We start from the raw sequence: 16,761 nt of genomic DNA, 5'->3' as shown, positions 1-16,761 counted from the left end.
TTTTCTGCTAAGTCTGAAACCTGTTAACGAAACTTGCTATGTTTACAAGGTTGCCATCATATCTTCTGGTCCTTTTTGGCTTATGGTCAATAAGGGACTTTTGTCATATGCATTTAGTAGAATACTGCCATGCCATGTTTTGCTATGTTAAGTTCCTGTAGCATGTTGATTTCGTGCTCTGAACATTGCTACCTGATGCTGATTTCTGCCATGTCCAGTAATTTCACCAAGTCTGTGAACCTGTTATCTTTTGCACTTTTGCCATGCTTGTTGGAGCTTGATATGTTGTGATCTAGCCATAGCTCAGTGTTCATCTTTTGTCAAGCATCTCCCGTAGATTACTTTCATATGCTTTGTTGCTATGTTGGAGTGTTGTAGCATTGTTACTTGTTGCATTCTAAGTGCTATCATGCTGTTAATCGCAGATTCGTGTCATTCTTGTTTTGCTTGCCAGTTGCAAACTGTGCATCCGTTTCCGGTGAACTTTATATCGATTTCGACCGAAATCATCTCATCTTTCCAGTGGCATGCTTGGTTTGCCAAGTTACTTCCTTGTTCATCATTTTCCTCCCGGAGCACGCATATGCATCGCTTATCACATCTCGCATATCATACATGTTTTGCATCATGATGCTTGTGCATTTCTTGTGATTGATTGTGGTTCCGTTGCTTGTGTTCTTGTCTTGGGTAGAGCCGGGAGACGAGTTCGTGAACGAGGAACCTATTGAGTACGCTTACGAGGATCAAGCTTTCGACAACTCTGAGAACCTTGCAGGCAAGATGACCACCCCTCGAAATCACTTCTATCTTTGCTTTGCTAGTTGTTCGCTCTATTGCCATGCTGCGCTACCTACCACTTGCTATATCATGTCTCCCATATTGCCATGTCAGCCTCTAACCATCCTTTCCTAGCAAACCGTTGTTTGGCTAAGTTACCGCTTTTGCTCAGCCCTTCTTATAGCGTTGCTAGTTGCAGGTGAAGTTGAAGTTGGTTCCATGTTGGAACATGGATATGTTGGGATATCACAATATCTCTTACTTAATTAATGCATCTATATATATTTGGTAAAGGGTGGAAGGCTCGGCCTTATGCCTGGTGTTTTGTTCCACTCTTGCCGCCCTAGTTTCTGTCTTACCGGTATTATGTTCCTTGAGTTTACGTTCCTTACACGGTTGGGTGATTTATGGGACCCCCTTGACAGTTCGCCTTGAATAAAACTCCTCCAGCAAGGCCCAACCTTGGTTTTACCATTTGCCACCTAAGCCTTTTCCCCCGGGTTTTTGCGAGCCCGAGGGTCATCTTTATTTTAAACCCCCGGACCAGTGCTCCTTCGAGTGCTGGCCCAAACTGGGCGATGTCCGGCGCCCCCTGGGCAACCAGGGTCTATGCCAACCCGACGTCTTGCCCATCCGGTGTGCCCTGAGAACGAGATATGTGCAGCTCCTATCGGGATTTGTCGGCACATTCGGGTGGCTTTGCTGGTCTTGTTTTACCATTGTCGAAATGTCTTGTAAACCGGGATTCCAAGACTGATCGGGTCTTTCCGGGAGAAGGTTTATCCTTCGTTGACCGTGAGAGCTTATGATGGGCTAAGTTGGGACACCCCTACAGGGTATTATCTTTCGAAAGCCGTGCCCGCGGTTATGAGGCAGATGGGAATTTGTTAATGTCCGGTTGTAGAGAACTTATCACTTGACCCAGTTAAAATACATCAACCGTGTGTGTAGCCGTGATGGTCTCTTCTCGGCGGAGTCCGGGAAATGAACACGGTCTGAGTTATGAATGACGTAAGTAGGAGTCAGGATCACTTCTTGGTCATTGCTAGTTGACGACCGTTCCGTTGCTTCTCTTCTCGCTCTCTTTTGCGTATGTTAGCCACCATATATGCTTATTGTCGCTACAGCTCCACCTCATTACACCATCCTTTCCTATAAGCTTAAATAGTCGTGATCTCGCGGGTGTGAGATTGCTGAGTCCTCGTGACTCACAGATTCTACCAAAACAGTTGCAGGTGCCAACGATGCCAGTGCAGATGATGGGATCGATCTCAAGTGGAAGTTCGATGAGGAACGTGGTCGTTACTATGTGTCTTTTCCTGATGATCAGTAGTGGAGCCCAGTTGGGACGATCGGGGATCTAGCATTTGGGGTTGTCTTATTTTCATCTGGATTTTGACCGTAGTCGGTCTATATGTGTGTATTTTGGATGATGTATGAATTATATTTATGTATTGTGTGAAGTGGCGATTGTAAGCCAACTCTTTATCCCATTCTTGTTCATTACATGGGATTGTGTGAACATGACCCTTCTTGCGACAAAACCACTATGCGGTTATGCCTCTAAGTCGTGCCTCGACACGTGGGAGATATAACCGCATCGTGGGCGTTACAAGTTGGTAATCAGAGCCATCCCCGACTTAGGAGCCCCTGCTTGATCGAATCGCTGGCGTTGTTGAGTCTAGAACAAAAATGCTTTGAGTCTTAGGATTATATATATCGGTGAGTAGGATTCTTTTTACTCCTCAGTCCCTTCGTCGCTCTAGTGAGGTCTCCTGACGTAGAAGTTTTGACTCTTCTCTCCTCAAATTTCACTAAAAAAATTTAGGATCACGCGGTTATCTTGGAATCGTTCCGATGGTTTTGTGACAAGAACATTGTTCTTGGTGCCTCCTGACATTTAGGGGTTGTGGCAGTGTCCCGGGGAGTTGAGCTCTGAGGTGTTGTCGTCACAATTTTATCGTTGCAGTTCTGGAATACCTGAGTTTCGCCGACATCGAAATCTCTTTTATGCAGTTGTTGGTGAGATCACCTCGACGCCACCCAATACTGGGGCGGGAGTTCGGGAGTATTGCCATAACTCGTATAACGGATGTTTTTCGAAGGTTGAGGTAAACGATTTCCGAAGGTTTCTTGGTTATGTGTTGACGGATGGATACAGCTGGATCTAGGGATTGCTAGTTTGGGTGATATATTTTGTGTCCCCTGTATCCCCAACACCAGATTGCATAACCAGAAATCTTCGGGAGTTTATAAGTGGGAATTCAAGTAGCCTTAGGATATCTTTCCGACAGACGCATGATATGAGATTGGGGTTCGACGTCTAGTGGTCCGCCTGTACACGGTTGGTTTTACAGTGGTCTCGTAGTGTCTTAAAGAGTCCTTGGCTATGCCGACTCGGGGACGCTTCGTATGTCATGTGCATAGCCTTGTACATGATGGTGTTGTACGATTGAGCCCGTGTGGGCCCCACCACGAAAACTTCGGACGAAACCTGTATCATATGTTTGTTCCGGCTATTCTGCAAGCCAATACTTTGTTTTGTTTTGTATTGTGGTATTCGAGTTGCTTCGAAGTCATATGTTGATTCCATATCTTTTTCAAGTGGCTTCTCAACTTATGGAAGTGTGATGATTTACTATGGAATTCATTCGTTCATCTTCGTTCGAATGTTTATTGTGAAGACTATATGTTGCAATTTCTATCCGTTGATTCTACTTGTCTATTTGTCTATCAAGATGCTAACGGATGTCACCCTCTTCAGGATGGCTCCGCCAACGCGTCAGAATCCGGATCGCAATGAAGGGAGTCAAGCGAACCCTCCGCCACCACCTCCGCCTCCGGAGGCATGGCAAGCTATCATGGCAGCCACCAACGCCAATGCTCAGATGATTCTGCAACTCTTGCAAGAACGTACCCAAGGGCAAGGCAATCAAGGTCAAGGCAACAATCAGCCTCACTTCACTACACTCAACCAGTTTCTCGCAAATCAGCCCAAGTCTTTCAGCTACTGTGCCGAGGCCACGGATGCCGATGATTGGCTCGTGGACATCAACAAGCATTTTGAATGTAGCAATGTCAGGCCTGAGGACTATGTCAAGTTTGCTTCTTTTCAGCTCAAGGACCAAGCTGCTGATTGGTACCAACAATACAAAGATTCCAGAGGAGGTCGTGTGATCACTTGGACTGACTTCTGTCGGGACTTCAAAGTGCACCACATTCCACAAAGTGTTGTTGAGAGCAAGCGTGAAGAGTTCCGCAATCTCAAGCAAGGCAACATGTCTGTGTATCAATACAACATCCAGTTTCAGAAACTTGCTCGCTTTGCTAAACAAGACGTTCATGATGAAAAGAGCATGATCTATCACTTAAGAGGTGGCCTTAGAGAGGATCTGCGGTTAGCTCTCGTTCTTGTTGAGCCTACTCAGTTTGATCAATTCTACAATATGGCACTGAAGCAAGAGGTTGCTCAGCTCAAGTGTGAGGCTTCTAAGAAGAGAGTCAGAGATGCAGATCAGTCTTCTTCTTCCTCACTTGTGGCAGCTAAGCAACAGAAGTTCTGGTTGCCTCCTCCTCCTCCGTTTCGTCAGTCTTACCAGCAGAAGAACAAAGGTGGCCATGGTTCTTCCAACTCTTCCAACTCTGGTTATCAGAACAAGTCTCAGAATCAAGCTCCAAAGTCCAATGCTCCTTATCACCGTCCACTCTCAGAGGTGACTTGCAACAAGTGTCAGCAGAAAGGTCACTATGCTAACAAGTGCTTCAACCAAAGGCGCCTGCCTCCTCCTCCTCCTGTCAGATCTTCCAGCAATGCAGTGGTCAAGCATAATCCAAAGTCTGCAAAGGTGAACATGATGAATGCAGCTCAAGTGGAGGAATCTACTGATGTGATAATGGGTAATCTTCCTGTTAATGATATTCCTGCAAAAGTCTTGTTTGATATTGGTGCATCTATTTCTTTCATATCAAGACCTTTTGCATCCATGAACAATTTGCATACTGTTGATCTGCCTAAGCCGATAGCGGTTTCCTCTCCGGGATTATTCATGAATACCAAAATGATGGCTCCCGATGTTTCTATCAAGATGGGCAATTATAAATTTCCGTCTTCTCCAATGGTTCTTGGTGACTCGGATATTGATTTAATTCTCGGGATGGACTGGCTTTCTAAGCACAAAGCTCAACTTGATTGTGCTGCCAGGGAAATTCTATTGACACACTCTTCTGAGGATGTTATCATTTATGCCGCTCGTGATGAAACCATTCGGTTATTTTTTCTCAATGAGAAGGGCGAATTGAATGCCATCTCTCAAATTCCAGTCGTTTGTGAGTATCAAGATGTCTTTCCAGAAGAGCTTCCGGGTATGCCTCCTCATCGGCCAGTTGAGTTCGTTATCGAACTAGAGCCTGGCACTAAACCCGTTTGCAAGCGTCCATACAATCTTGGACCCAACGAGCTGAAGGAATTGAAGAAACAGCTCAATGAACAAGAGCGTCTGGGTTTGATCAGACCGAGTTCATCTCCATGGGGTTGTGGTGTTCTTTTTGTCAAGAAGAAGGATGGCACGGACCGACTTTGTGTCGACTACCGTCCATTGAACAAGAAGACAATCAAGAACAAGTATCCACTTCCCAACATCAATGAGCTATTCGAGCAACTCAAAGGTGCCAAAGTATTCTCCAAGCTTGACCTTCGTATGGTTTATCATCAGATTCGCATTCGTGAAGAAGATATTCCCAAGACAGCTTTTAGAACAAGCTTTGGTTCTTATGAATATACTGTCGTGTCTTTCGGCCTTGTCAATGCTCCTCCAGTATTCTCTCGGATGATGAATTTCATCTTCAACCCCTATACCAATGAATTCGTCCTGGTGTATCTCGATGATATCTTGGTCTTCTCCAAGAATAAGAAGGATCATGCCAAACATTTGCGATTGGTGCTCGACAAGCTCAGAGAGTATCAATTCTATGCGAAGTTCTCCAAATGTGAGTTTTGGCTCGATGAAGTTCTTTTCCTTGGTCACATCATCTCTGCCAAGGGCATCGCTGTTAATCCCGAGAAGGTGTCCGCAATTGTGAATTGGGAACCTCCTCAGAATGTCAAGCAGCTCCGCAGTTTTCTTGGTCTTGCAAGCTATTGCCGAAGATTCGTTGAGAATTTCTCTAAGATTGCAAAGCCTCTTTCCAACCTCCTCCAGAAGCATGTGAAGTATGTCTGGTCTCCTGAGTGTGACGTTGCTTTCAACACTCTCAAAGAGAAACTTGTAACAGCTCCTGTCTTAACTCCTCCTCATGAATCCAAGCCATTTGAAGTTTTCTGTGATGCTTCTCTCCAAGGTCTCGGTGCTGTGTTAATGCAAGAGAAGAAAGTTGTGGCCTATACCCCTCGTCAGTTGAAGCCCAACGAGAAGAACTACCCCACTCATGATCTTGAGTTGGCGGCAGTTGTCCATGCATTGATAACATGGAGACATTTCTTGTTGGGAAGACAAGTGGACATTTTCACAGATCACAAGAGTCTCAAGTACATCTTCACTCAGCCCAACCTCAACCTCAGGCAGACTCGATGGGTCAAAATGATTCAAGAGTACAATCCGAGTATTGAATATACTCCAGGCAAAGCAAATGTCATTGCAGATGCTTTAAGCAGGAAGGCTTATTGCAACAGCTTAATTCTCAAGCCATTCCAACCGGATCTTTGTGAAGCTTTCCGCAAGCTGAATCTCCAAGTTGCTCCTCAAGGCTTTCTTGCCAACCTCATAGTCTCTCCTACTTTGGAAGATCAAATTCGTGAGGCGCAACTTCTTGATGCCATGGTGAAGAAGGTGAAACGTGGTATCGACAAGGGTCTTTCCAAATACAAGTGCTATCGCATTGATGACAGAGACACCTTATTCTTCGAGGACCGGATTGTGGTTCCTAAAGGTGAGCTAAGGAAAGTCATAATGAACGAAGCACACAATTCTCTCCTTTCCATTCATCCTGGAAGTACGAAGATGTACCGTGACCTCAAGCAGTCGTATTGGTGGACTCGAATGAAGCGAGAAATTGCTCATTCGTGAATGAATGTGATGTCTGTCGAAGAGTAAAAGCAGAACACCAACGACCAGCTGGTCTCCTCCAACCTCTTGCTATCCCGGAATGGAAGTTTGATCATATCGAAATAGACTTCGTGACTGGTTTTCCAAAGTCCAAGCGTGGAAATGATGCTATCTTCGTTGTCATCGATAAGCTTTCTAAAGTAGCTCATTTCCTTCCAATCAAAGAATCCATCAGAACAGCTCAGTTGGCAGAGCTATACACCTCCAGAATTGTCTCCTTGCACGGCATTCCACAATTGATTTCTTCAGATCGTGGAAGCATCTTCACCTCTAAGTTCTGGGACTCCTTCCAGAAGGCCATGGGCACAAACATTCGCTTCAGCACAGCTTTCCATCCTCAAACTAGTGGCCAAGTCGAGCGAGTCAATCAAATTCTTGAAGATATGCTCAGGGCTTGTGTCATTTCCTTTGGCATGAAATGGGAAGATTGTCTTCCATATGCTGAATTCTCCTACAACAACAGCTTCCAAGCGAGTTCGGGCAAGGCCCCATTCGAGATTCTCTATGGCAGAAAGTGTCGTACTCCTCTCAATTGGTCAGAGACTGGTGAACGCCAACTTCTTGGCAATGACTTAATCACAGAAGCTGAAGAAATGTGTAAAGTCATCCGTGATAATCTCAAAGCCGCGCAATCGCGCCAGAAGAGTTACTATGATAGTAAGCACTGTGATGTGGCTTTCGAGATCGGAGACCATGTCTACCTCCGCGTCTCTCCAATGAAAGGCACTCGTCGCTTCGGTATCAAAGGGAAGCTTGCCCCTATATACGTGGGTCCTTTCAAGATCATTGGGAAAAGAGGCGACCTTGCCTATCAACTTGAGCTTCCTTCCAACTTCACGAACGTGCACGATGTGTTCCACGTGTCACAGCTCCGCAAGTGCTTCAAGACGCCTGAGCGCACTATCAACTTCGAAGAGATTGACCTCCAAGAAGATTTGTCTTATCATGAACACCCCGTTGCTATTCTTGAAGAAACTGAGCGCAAGACTCGCAACAAGTCAATCAAATTCCTGAAAGTGAAGTGGTCGCACCATTCCGACCGGGAAGCCACCTGGGAACGCGAGGACCATCTCCGTTCTGAATATCCGGAGTTCTTTCAGTCCTAGATCTTGGGACGAGATCCTCTCGTAGTGGTGGAGTGTTGTAACACCCCGCATGTAACTTTCCATAATTGTAACTCCGACTCTTGCCATTTTCGGCTATGTGTTATGGTATTCCCTCCGTGGTCGGGTTTTGTCTTTCGTTTTGCATTTTGTTCATGTCATGCATTTCATATCATGTCATCATGTGCATTGCATTTGCATACGTGTCCGTCTCTTGCATCCGAGCATTTTCCCCGTTGTCCATTTTGCAATCCGGCGCTCCTATCTCCTCCGGCGCACCCCTCTTGTTTTGTTTCGTGAGCGGGTGTCAAACATTCTCGAAATAATCAAGTGATTCCAAAAGTCCATCAGAATGGAGTTTCTTCATGCGCTTTACACCAATATGACCCAAATGGCAGTGCCACAAATAAGTTGCACTATCATTATCAACTCTGCATCTTTTGGCTTCAATATTATGAATATGTGTGTCACTACTATCGAGATTCAACAAAAATAGGCCACCCTTCAAGGGTGCATGACCATAAAAGATATTACTCATATAAATAGAACAACCATTATTCTCTGATTTAAATGAATAATCGCCTCGCATCAAACAAGATCCGGATATAATGTTCATGCTTAACGCTGGCACCAAATAACAATTATTCAGGTCTAAAACTAATCCCGAAGGTAGATGTAGAGGTAGCGTGCTGACCGCGATCGCATCGACTTTGGAACCATTTCCCACACGCATCGTCACCTCGTCCTTAGCTAATCTCCGCTTAATCCGTAGTCCCTGTTTCGAGTTGCAAATATTAGCAACAGAACCAGCATCAAATACCTAGGTGCTACTGCGAGCATTAGTAAGGTACACATCAATAACATGCATATCACATATACCTTTGTTCACCTTGCCATCCTACTTATCCGCCAAATACTTGGGGCAGTTCCACTTCCAGTGACCAGTCCCTTTGCAGTAGAAGCACTCAGTCTCAGGCTTAGGTCCAGACTTGGGCTTCTTCACTTGAGCAGCAACTTGCTTGTCGTTCTTCTTGAAGTTCCCCTTCTTCCCTTTACCCTTTTTCTTGAAACTGGTGGTCTTGTTGACCATCAACACTTGATGCTCCTTCTTGATTTCTACCTCCGTAGCCTTTAGTATTGCGAAGAGCTCGGGAATTGTCTTATCCATCCCTTGCATGTTATAGTTCATCACGAAGCTCTTGTAGCTTGGTGGCAGTGATTGAAGAATTCTGTCAATTACACTATCATCAGGAAGATTAACTCCCAGTTGAATCAAGTGATTGTTATACCCAGACATTCTGAGTATATGCTCACTGATAGAACTATTCTCCTCCATGTTGCAGCTGTAGAACTTATTGGAGACTTCATATCTCTCAATCCGGGCATTTGCTTGAAATATTAACTTCAACTCCTAGAACATCTCATATGCTCCATGACGTTCAAAAAGTCGTTGAAGTCCCGGTTCTAAGCTGTAAAGCATGGCACACTGAACTATCGAGTAGTCATCAGCTTTGCTCTGCCAGACATTCAAAACATCTGGTGTTGCTCTTGCAGCGGGTTTGGCACCTAGCGGTGCTTCCAGGACGTAATTCTTCTATGTAGCAATGAGGATAATCCTCAAGTTACGGACCCAGTCCGTATAGTTGCTACCATCATCTTTCAACTTAGCTTTCTCTAGGAACGCATTAAAATTCAACGGAACAACTACACGGGCCATCTATCTACAACAACATAGACATGCAAAGTCCTTGTCTGCAGTTATTTTGTTGCCATGTAAAGTTGATGCTACAGAGAGATCCATGCATATTTTGTAGATGTTCAGTAAGGATGTTTTGTAGATATTGTTGTAATTGATCCATTACTGCCCTTGTTTGCAATTATGGAGTACCATAGCATGACTCAATCTTGCTCTACTTTTGCTATAAAATATTTCTGGCAGATTCTTAACATGATATGCTATTTTGCCAAGCTTGTTGTAGTTGATCCATACATTCTATGCTTTTGTTCTTGCCATGGATAGCTTCATAAACATGCCATCTTGCTGTAGGTATGCTTGTTTTGTCATGCATTGCTCTGTAGTGAGTGCATCAAGCTCACAAAGAGGCCTTCATATTATTGTTTCTGCCATGCTCTGTTTTCTGCCAAGTCTGAAACCTGTTAACGAAACTTGCTATGTTTACAAGGTTGCCATCATATCTTCTGGTCCTTTTTGGCTTATGGTCAATACTTCCATGCTATGTTTTGCTATGTTAAGTTCCTGTAGCATGTTGATTTCGTGCTCTGAACATTGCTACCTGATGCTGATTTCTGCCATGTCCAGTAATTTCACTGTCTGTGAACCTGTTATCTTTTGCACTTTTGCCATGCTTGTTGGAGCTTGATATGTTGTGATCTAGCCATAGCTCAGTGTTCATCTTTTGTCAAGCATCTCCCGTAGATTACTTTCATATGCTTTGTTGCTATGTTGGAGTGTTGTAGCATTGTTACTTGTTGCATTCTAAGTGCTATCATGCTGTTAATCGCAGATTCGTGTCATTCTTGTTTTGCTTGCCAGTTGCAAACCGTGCATCCGTTTCCGGTGAACTTTATATCGATTTCGACCGAAATCATCTCATCTTTCCAGTGGCATGCTTGGTTTGCCAAGTTACTTCCTTGTTCATCATTTTCCTCCCGGAGCACGCATATGCATCGCTTATCACATCTCGCATATCATACATGTTTTGCATCATGATGCTTGTGCATTTCTCGTGATTGATTGTGGTTCCGTTGCTTGTGTTCTTGTCTTGGGTAGAGCCGGGAGACGAGTTCGTGAACGAGGAACCTATTGAGTACGCTTACGAGGATCAAGCTTTCGACAACTCTGAGAACCTTGCAGGCAAGATGACCACCCCTCGAAATCACTTCTATCTTTGCTTTGCTAGTTGTTCGCTCTATTGCCATGCTGCGCTACCTACCACTTGCTATATCATGTCTCCCATATTGCCATGTCAGCCTCTAACCATCCTTTCCTAGCAAACCGTTGTTTGGCTAAGTTACCGCTTTTGCTCAGCCCTTCTTATAGCGTTGCTAGTTGCAGGTGAAGTTGAAGTTGGTTCCATGTTGGAACATGGATATGTTGGGATATCACAATATCTCTTACTTAATTAATGCATCTATATATATTTGGTAAAGGGTGGAAGGCTCGGCCTTATGCCTGGTGTTTTGTTCCACTCTTGCCGCCCTAGTTTCTGTCTTACCGGTATTATGTTCCTTGAGTTTGCGTTCCTTACACGGTTGGGTGATTTATGGGACCCCCTTGACAGTTCGCCTTGAATAAAACTCCTCCAGCAAGGCCCAACCTTGGTTTTACCATTTGCCACCTAAGCCTTTTCCCCCGGGTTTTTGCGAGCCCGAGGGTCATCTTTATTTTAAACCCCCGGACCAGTGCTCCTTCGAGTGCTGGCCCAAACTGGGCGATGTCCGGCGCCCCCTGGGCAACCAGGGTCTATGCCAACCCGACGTCTTGCCCATCCGGTGTGCCCTGAGAACGAGATATGTGCAGCTCCTATCGGGATTTGTCGGCACATTCGGGTGGCTTTGCTGGTCTTGTTTTACCATTGTCAAAATGTCTTGTAAACCGGGATTCCGAGACTGATCGGGTCTTTCCGGGAGAAGGTTTATCCTTCGTTGACCATGAGAGCTTATGATGGGCTAAGTTGGGACACCCCTGCAGGGTATTATCTTTCGAAAGCCGTGCCCGCGGTTATGAGGCAGATGGGAATTTGTTAATGTCCGGTTGTAGAGAACTTGTCACTTGACCCAGTTAAAATACATCAACCGTGTGTGTAGCCGTGATGGTCTCTTCTCGGCGGAGTCCCGGAAGTGAACACGGTCTGAGTTATGAATGACGTAAGTAGGAGTTCAGGATCACTTCTTGGTCATTGCTAGTTGACGACCGTTCCGTTGCTTCTCTTCTCGCTCTCTTTTGCGTATGTTAGCCACCATATATGCTTATTGTCGCTGCAGCTCCACCTCATTACACCATCCTTTCCTATAAGCTTAAATAGTCTTGATCTCGCGGGTGTGAGATTGCTGAATCCTCGTGACTCACAGATTCTACCAAAACAGTTGCAGGTGCCGATGATGCCAGTGCAGATGATGGGATCGATCTCAAGTGGGAGTTCGATGAGGAACGTGGTCGTTACTATGTGTCTTTTCCTGATGATCAGTAGTGGAGCCCAGTTGGGACGATCGGGGATCTAGCATTTGGGGTTGTCTTATTTTCATCTGGATTTTGACCGTAGTCGGTCTATATGTGTGTATTTTGGATGATGTATGAATTATATTTATGTATTGTGTGAAGTGGCGATTGTAAGCCAACTCTTTGTCCCATTGTTGTTCATTACATGGGATTGTGTGAAGATGACCCTTCTTGCGACAAAACCACTATGCGGTTATGCCTCTAAGTCGTGCCTCGACACGTGGGAGATATAGCCGCATCGTGGGCGTTACAACTTGTACCTTGAAATTTAGTGAGAGATCATCTTATAATGCTACCGTCGAACTAAGCAAAATAAGATGCATAAAGGATGAACATCGCATGCAATCAATATAAGTGATATGATATGGCCATCATCATCTTGTGCCTTTGATCTCCATCTCCAAAGCACCGTCATGATCACCATCGTCACTGGCGCGACACCTTGATCTCCAGCGTAGCATCATTGTCATCTCACCAACTATTGCTTCTACGACTATCGCTACCTCTTAGTGATAAAGCAAAGCAATTACATGGCGATTGCATTTCATACAATAAAGCGACAACCATATGGCTCCTGCCAGTTGCCGATAACTTCGTTACAAAACATGATCATCTCATACAATAAAATTTAGCATCATGTCTTGACCATATCACATCACAACATGCCCTACAAAAACAAGTTAGACGTCCTCTACTTTGTTGTTGCAAGTTTTACGTGGCTGCTACGGGCTGAGCAAGAACCGTTCTTACCTACGCATCAAAACCACAATGATTTTTTTTCAAGTATGTGTTGTTTTAACCTTCAACAAGGACCGGGCGTAGCCACACTCGATTCAACTAAAGTTGGAGAAACTGACACCCGCCAGCCACCTGTGTGCGAAGCTCGTCGGTAGAACCAGTCTCGCGTAAGCGTACGCGTAATGTCGGTCCAGGCCGCTTCATCCAACAATACCGCCGAATCAAAGTATGACATGCTGGTAAGCAGTATGACTATTATCGCCCACAACTCACTTGTGTTCTACTCATGCATATAACATCTACGCATAAACCTGATCTGATACCACTGTTGGGGAACGTAGTAATTTAAAAAAATCCTACGCACATGCAAGATCATGGTGATGCATAGCAACGAGAGGGGAGAGTGTAGTCCACGTACCCTCGTAGACCGTAAGCGGAAGCGTTATGACAACGCGGTTGATGTAGTCGTACGTCTTCACGATCAACCGATCCTAGCACCGAAAGTACGGCACCTCCGCGATCTGCACACGTTCGGCTCGGTGACGTCCCACGAACTCACGATCCAGCAGAGTGTCGACGGAGAGCTTCGTCAGGATGACGGCATGATGACGGTGATGATGAAGCTACCGGCGCGGGGCTTCGCGTAAGCACTGCAACGATATGACCGAGGTGGATTATGGTGGAGGGGGGCACCGCACACGGCTAAGAGATCAATGATCAACTTGTGTGTTCTAGGGTGCCCCCTGCCCCCGTATATAAAGGAGCAAGGGGGGAGGCCGGCCGGCCCTTGGGGCGCGCCAAGGAGGGGGAGGAGTCCTCCTCCTAGTAGTAGTAGGACTCCCCCCTTCCTAGTCCAACTAGGAGGAGGAAGGGGGAAGGAAGGAGAGGAAGAGGAGAAGGAAAGGGTGTTGCGCCCCCCTCTCTAGTCCAATTCGGACTCCCTATAGGGAGGGGCGCGGCTGCCCCTTGTGGGCTGCCTCCCCTCTTCTCTATGACCCATGTAGGCCCAATAGTTCCCCCGGGGGTTCCGATAACCCCCCGGCACTCCGATAATTATCCGTTGACCCCCGGAACTCATCCGGTGTCCGAATATAGTCATCCAATATATCAATCTTTATGTCTCGACCATTTCAAAACTCCTTGTCATGTCCGTGATCACATCTGGGACTTCGAACTACCTTCGGTACATTAAAACACATAAACTCATAATACCGATCGTCACCGAACTTTAAGCGTGCGGACCCTACGGGTTTGAGAACTATGTAGACATGACCGAGACACGTCTCCGGTCAATAACCAATAGCGAAACCTGGATGTTCATATTGGCTCCCACATATTCTACGAAGATCTTTTTCGGTCAAACCGCATAACAATATATGTTGTTCCCTTTGTCATCGGTATGTTACTTGCCCGAGATTCGATAGTCGGTATCTCAATACCTAGTTCAATCTCGTTACCGGCAATTCTCTTTACTCGTTCTGTAATACATCATCCCGCAACTAACTCATTAGTTGCATTGCTTGCAAGGCTTATTGTGATGTGTATTACCGAGAGGGCCCAGAGATACCTCTCCGACAATCAGTGTGACAAATTCTAATCTCTATCTATGCCAACTCAACAAGTACCATCGGAGACACCTGTAGAGCACCTTTATAATCACCCAGTTACGTTGTGACGTTTGGTAGCACACAAAGTGTTCCTCCGGTATTCGGGAGTTGCATAATCTCATAGTCATAGGAACATGTATAAGTCATGAAGAAAGCAATAGCAATATACTAAACGATCAAGTGCGAAGCTAACGGAATGGGTCAAGTCAATCACACAATTCTCTAATGATGTGATCATGTTAATCAAATGACAACTCATGTCTATGGCTAGGAAACTTAACCATCTTTGATTCAACGAGCTAGTCAAGTAGAGGCATACTAGTGACACTCTGTTTGTCTATGTATTCACACATGTACTAAGTTTCCGGTTAATACAATTCTAGCATGAATAATAAACATTTATCATGATATAAGGAAATATAAATAACAACTTTATTATTGCCGCTAGGGCATATTTCCTTCAGAACAGGACCCCTTTCCGACCGTAGGCGTTTGGAGAGAAGTCCGTTTCCTCCGTTTTGCGGTACGCCACACCCCTCCCGATGAACATGACCCCGTTTCGATGGTAGGCAGTTGACCTGAAGTCAGTTTCCTTTGTTTTGCAGTACTCCACACCCCTCCCGATGAACAGGATCCCATTTCGACCGTAGGCGATCAAACAGAAGGTTGTTTCCTCCGTTCTGTCGTACGCCAGACCCCGTTTCGGCTGTTCCATCCAAGCAGGTTGGCTCCCGTTGAATAGGACGCATTCTGACCTAGTCGGTTGCTTCCCAATGAACACGACATTGTTTCTCTGTTCCGACCCATCCGGTTGGGTGCCGATGAACAGGACGTCGTCGTTGTACGCTTTCGAGACCACGCCCGTATGTATGTACTTGGTCGTCTTTTTGCAGTGTGGATGTACGCATATGTACACGATTTAGACGGGACTGCCTGAACTGCTACTGCTTCTTACTCGGCCATGGTTCATTGTGGCACACACACCGATTGACCAGTATGTACGTACAAGTTTGCGACCAAACAGACAACACTATGTACTCTTTGACCGGGTGGGTCCCAGCTGTCAGGGAAGATATGGAGGCACTTCCTTGCATGCAAAGATATAGCTGGTGGGTCCTGATGTCTACTACATAACTTATTCTTGCAGACTCGTGTTGGGCCTCCAAGCGGAGAGTTTTGTAGGACAGTAGCAATTTTCTATCAAGTGAATGACCTAAGGTTTATCAATCCGTGGGAGGCATAGAATGAGGATGGCCTCTCTCAAACAACCCTGCAACCAAATACAAGAAATCTCTTGTGTCCCCAACACACCCAATACAATGGCAAATTGTATAGGTGCACTAGTTCGGCAAAGAGGTGGTGATACAAGTGTAGTATGGATAGTAGATATAGGTTTTTGTAATCTGAAATAATAAAAACAGCAAGGTAGCAAGTGATAAAACGGAGCACAGACGGTATTGCAATGCTTGAAAACAAGGCCTAGGGTTCATACTTTCACTAGTGCAATCTTTCAACAGTGCTAACATAATTGAATCATATAACAGTTCCTCAACATGCGACAAAGAATCACTCCAAAGTTCTTATCAAGCGGAGAATGTAAGATGAAATTGCTTGTAGGGTACAAAACCACCTCAAAGTTATCCTTTCCGATCAATCTATTGAGCTATTCCTATAAGTGTCACAAGGAGCTCTAGAGTTCATACTAAAATAACACCATATGATACACATCAACCAACCCTAATGTCACCTAGATACTCCAATGTTACCACAAGTATCTGTGGGTCAATTATACGATATGCATCAAACAACTTCAGATTCATAATATTCAAAACACAAAGAACTTCAATGAGTGCCCCAAGGTTTCTACTGGAGAAAGTAGGATGAAAACGTGTATCAACCCCTATGCATAGATTACCCCAATGTCACCTCGGGAATCCGTGAGTTGAGTACCAAAACATATATCAAGTGAATCAATAGAACACCCCATTGTCACCATGAGTATCCATATGCAAGACATACATCAAGTGTTCTCAAATCCATAAAAGTATTCAATCCGATAAAAGTGAAACCTCAAAGGTAGAAACTCAATACATCACAACAAGATAGAGAGGGAAAAACACCATATGATCCAACTATATTAACAAAGCTGGTGGTACCTCAAGATCGTGCCAAATCAAGAACACGAGAGAGAGAGA

This window comes from Triticum aestivum, chromosome 2D (assembly GCF_018294505.1).
Source record: "Triticum aestivum cultivar Chinese Spring chromosome 2D, IWGSC CS RefSeq v2.1, whole genome shotgun sequence".
Lineage (NCBI taxonomy): Eukaryota > Viridiplantae > Streptophyta > Magnoliopsida > Poales > Poaceae > Triticum > Triticum aestivum.
This window is presented reverse-complemented; position numbering follows the sequence as displayed.